We start from the raw sequence: 5343 nt of genomic DNA on the forward strand, positions 1-5343 counted from the left end.
CGTGGCGTTCATACTCATGTCGTTCTTAGAGGGTTATTTAGTGAGGCCAGAAGAGGAATGGAGTGTTTTTGGACCTCTGGTCATTCAAGCTTTGAGAACTGTCACACATCTGAAGAGAGGCGTCCATTATATAAGGGCCTACGTGGTTGGGGCTAGGGCTGAGAAATGGGAGAAGGAGGGGGATTGGAGACCTTACCATTTCACCCTTAACGTTCTATTGACAGCATGCCCACCTGTCCTCCCCAGCAGATTTGTCTTTCCTGCTTGGGGGGAGGGGGGAGGGTCTCCTTGTTTAGATTCCAAGGCATGTGAGGGGATGGATGATAAATAATTTGAAATACCTTGATTTCCATATCTTCTGTGAACTTGTCCATATTAGTAAAAGGGAGAGGCAAGGTCCTCCCAAGGACCTAGCCCAGGACCTGTCAACTGGAGTAATTGTCACTCAACTGTGAATGAAAAAATGGGGTCAGAGATGATTTCACTGACAGGGGCCAGCCTCCTTCTCAGCAGGTAGCTGGAGGCCTTCTCTCCCCCTCTCAGAGGCCTAGAGGCCTCAGATCTCAGGTTAAGAGGCTAACAGGCCCCACAGAGGCCTCACGGCGCAGCTTTTTCTACAGCTGAATGGTATTCCAGAACTTGCCCTGGCCAGCTCTCTTTCCCTTCTCCTCCTCATCCCTCACACCTCTCCAGGCTTCGGTTTTGTCATTTGCAAAATAAAGGGACTGGACTTGAGGACTTAGAGAGTTCGGTCCAGCTCCAAATGTTTGCTCTTCTAATCCGTTTTATGTCTACTGACCCAGGCAGCACTGGAACACAAGCCTTCATCACCTCTCACCTGAAATACTGCAACAGTTTCCCGAGCAGTCTCCTTGCCTCTGCAATCTATCCTTAGGAGCTGCCAAAGGGACACTCCCCAATCACAAGTCCCTCCATCACAGGCCCTTGTTCAGGAATCAGAGGCTTTCTACTGCCTCTAGGGTAAAAATCAAATGCTTGGGCCCGATGTAAAGGCCCTCTAGAACCTGGCTCCCACCTACCTTCAGGTGTGACTATACTAATCACTTGAGACAACTGAGGATCTAGGCTTGGAATCAGAAAGACATGAGCCCAAATTCTGTCTTAAACGTTGACCAAATGTGTGACCCTGGGCAAGTCACTTAACCTCACTTCAAGAAAAGTGAAGTCAAGAAGCATTTATTGGGTGCTTACTACGTGCCGGGCTGGGGCTACAAATAGGAGTCAGCCCTGGCCCTCCAAGAATTTACATTTTACTGAGGGGGCCGAGGGAGGGAAGGGGCGTCTGCAGGGTAGAGAGTCCAGAGCCGGGCCTGCAGCCTGGGGAGGAATGAAGCCATACGTGGCCCGCGTGGCTTCCTGAAAAGGGAGGGTCTGGGAGGAGCCAGCCAATCAGGAGAGGCCGCAGGGTGGCGGGTCCTTCGTCTGTAAGAAGTAGTAGTGTGCAGTGAGCGCCCCGAGTAGAGAGGCTCTTGTGGCATGGGGCAGAAAGTCTGCGGGGGGCCTGGTCTAGAGGGGACTTAGCCTCAGTGTCCTCATGTGTAAGAAGAGCAGAATACAGCACCCACTTCACAGGCTTGGTGGGAGGCGCAAAGGAAAGGACGCACGGAAGCCTTTCGTAACCCACCAGAGCGCATCCAAACCCAAGCCCCGCGGACCCAGGCCGCCACTTCCTCCAGGCTGGCCTCGACTCGCTCCTTTCCTCCCTCCTTCCCTCTGCCTCTGGCATCCTTGGCTGCGTTCTGCCTTCATTCAAGAGCGTCCTATTCCGCCAGGAAGCTTTTCCCCAGGCTCCCAGGCGCCGGCGATGGGCGTCAATGCCCACCCCACCTCGTGTTATTGTGGTGCTTGAGGGAAAGTCCTCCTTGGAGAGTGAACATAAGCTCCTCCAGTATCCCCCGAGCCTATCGCGGTGCCTGGCACATAGTCCAACGGAAATCAGCAAACAAAAATATTTTTAAAACTATTTATATCTGTTTACTAAATATTTCCCAATTCCATTTTTAAAAATTAACATTTTTTTTTAAAAATTTTGAGTTTCAAATTCTCTCCCTCCTGCCTGCCCCTTCCCCACTTCTTGGGAAGGCAAGCAATATATCGATTATATGTGTGAAGTCATGCAAAGCACTATTTCTATATTAGCCACATTGCAAAAGAAAATGCGATCGCCCGCACGCTCACACACGCACACGCGAAAAATAAAGAAAGAAATAAAAGTATGCTTCAATTTGTACTCAGAATCCATGCGCTTTCTGGACAGCGTTTTTCATCCCGGGTTCTTCTGCATTGTCTTGGATCATTATCTTTATCAGAATAGCTAAGTCTTTCACAGCTGATCATTCTTACAATGTTGCTACAACGTTCCCCTGCTTCTGCTCGCTTCACTTTACATAAGTTTATAAAAGTCTTCCCAAGCTTTTCTGAAACCATCCCCCTTGTCATTTCTTATTGCACAATAATATTCCATCACAATCATAGTTGTCGTTGTTTTTCAGTCATTTTTCCATTGTGTCTGACTCTTCGTGACCCCATTTGGGCTTTTCTTGGCGACGATACTGGAGTGGTTTGCCTTTTCCTTCTCCAGCTCATTTTTACAGATGAGGAAACTGAGGCAAACAAGGTAAAGTGACTTGCCCAGGATCTTCCTGTCTCCAGGCCCAGCACTCTATCCACTGTGCCACCTAGCTGCCCCTACAATCTCTACTTCATATATGTGTATATATATATATATGTATATATATATATGTATATATGAAGGTCTTATTGTGCCAACTCTCTGATGGTGGTAGATTTCGGGCAGATTTCAGGGTATGTACAGTAATAGAGAGACAGATGTTGTGGAGTAGAGAGTGTGCTTGCCTTTGAGTTCAGAGTTCTGGATTCAAATTATGACTCTTTTACTTACTTGCTGTGTGACCACAAACAAATAATTTAACCTCTCTAAGCCTCACCTGTGAAACTGGGATGATAATAATGGTAGTAAAGAATGTATTGATTTTTGTTGCTTAAGTTAACTTATTTGTTTGGACCTTATGTTCTATTGGAGGGGAGTCATGAGGAAGTAATAGCTATATATACACATAGATACACACATAACATATATATACATATATACAGACATATATAATGTGTGTATATATATATGTATATATATAGCAAAAGAGCATTGATTAAACATTTAAAAAGTAATCATTGGACTAAAGAGTTAATGGCAATAATATACCCAGAAAAGCAATTCTCTCTTTATATGGGAAAGAGGAAGAGGGTGCCTGGATATAGGCAGGGAATTTCTTCTCCTATTAACCTGAGTTCCGCCTTGCTATTGAAGGACTTCCTGAGGCCTCTCTGCCTTCTGATTGTGAAAGGCCAGCTGCCCTCAGATACTTGTGTGGCCCTCTTAGGTATCTGTCAGCAAGACTTCCAGATGAGGAGCCAAGGACAAGCATTCATGCTCAGCCTTGTGAAATAAGTTATTGCCTAGCTATCGATAGAGGAACAGATAACAAACACGTCGGAGACACTGGCACGAGGCCAGGCATCCTACCTTTCAAAGGCTGCTCCAATCCCATCTGTCTTCTCCTGGTGGATTGGTTTATTAAGTGTTGTGTTCATATTTGAAAAGTGCCACCCCCCCCCCCATCCATTAGGCATTCTTCTTAGCAAAATGGAAGGCAGTATAGGGCAGGAGAAAGAGCATTCAATTTGGAGACAGAGGATGACAAGGTTTTAAGGCCTGGTTGTGCCACTGACTAGCAGTATGTCCCTGGGCAAGTCACTTTACTCCTCTGGCCCTCAGAATTGGGAGGGGATTATACAGATCACCTCTGAGATCCCTTTCAGCTCCACATTTAGGATCCTATGATCACTGAGTGGTTTCCAGAGGTAAAAATATGGTCAGATGCAGTTCTAGGACCTTCTCAATCTGCCAGTTACCAAATAATGGGCCAAGTGAAATGAGCACTTCTCAGCATTTCACATTCGTTTGCCCATCCCAGGATCACTTTAGAAGGACCTGGCATATCTGAACAAAATTGGCCATATGGAGGAAAGTTACCAAGATATTGTTGTTGTTGGCAAAGATACTGGGGTGGTCTATCTTTTCCTTCTCCAGTTTGTCCTCATTTTACAGATGAGGAACTGAGGCAAACAGGCTAAGTGACTTGCCCAGGGTCACACAGCTAGTAAATGTCTGAGGTTAGATTTGAACTCAGATGTTTCTGACTCTAAGCCTGGTGCTCTATCCACCGTACCACCTAGCTGCCCCATCAAAATATACATACCCTCAGTTATGGTTCAATCTGTCTTCTCAAAAAACAAAATGGCAGCTGATAAACGTTTTTGAAGGAGCATATCTTGTCATTTCTCACAAATCAATCAACAAATCTCTTAGCATTTATTTTATTTTTCAAATAAATTGTATTGACATCTTTTGTTTTTATATTGTCCAGTTTTCTCACTTAATTCTTTCTCCTCTCCTCCCACCTGTCTAGAGAGTCCTCCCTCGTGACAAAGATTTTTTTTTTAAGAAAAAGAGGAAGAGAAGCATCAGCAAAAATCGATGGATATATCGACAAAGTCCCAATCTGTGCAGTATTGCATCCCTACAGAAGCCCCTCCTGCTCCCCCTCCCCACCTCTGCCTCCCATATCTTCTTGAGAGGGCCAGGCTTGCTCATCGTCATTTCACAACTTTACGTTGTTCTTCTGATTTACGGTCATTGGGCATAATCTTTTCCTGGCTTAGCTTACTTCACTCTGATTGTTTCTTACAGCACAGCCCTACTCCATGACAGGAGAGAGAACCCCATTTGGTTTAGCCATGCCCCAGTTGATGAGTAGCTCCTGGATTTCCAGTTTTTTGCTGTCATAAAAAGTGAGCAAACACTTCTTTTCAATCCAATGCCACAGGCATTTATTAAATGCCTCCTCTGTCCAAGGCCTGTGCTTGGTGCTAGAGATACAAGGTGAGAGGGGGCCCTGCCCCCTAGGACATCACCTTCCACTGCTCCCATGACCCTGAAGCACATGCAGGGGCTCTGCCGTCAAATTTGCTGGGACTGTTCAGTGTGCTTGCTCACTGTAAGCTGTTGCCTGATGCCTCTGTCCCTGACTTCTGGACAATACAGAAGAGGCCTTTAAAAGGAAAGGGTTGTGGTGGTGGTTGTTGTTTTCCAGTGGTGTCCCACTCTCCGTGACCCCATGTGGGGTTTTCTTGGCAGAGATTCTGGAGAGGTTTGCCATTTCCTCCTCCAGCTCATTTTACAGAAGAGGAAACTGAGGCAAACAGGGTGAAGTGACTTTCTCAGGGTCACACATCTAGGAAGTG

The sequence above is a fragment of the Vombatus ursinus genome, unplaced genomic scaffold, assembly GCF_900497805.2.
Source record: "Vombatus ursinus unplaced genomic scaffold, bare-nosed wombat genome assembly UNPS02015394.1, whole genome shotgun sequence".
Classification (NCBI taxonomy): domain Eukaryota; kingdom Metazoa; phylum Chordata; class Mammalia; order Diprotodontia; family Vombatidae; genus Vombatus; species Vombatus ursinus.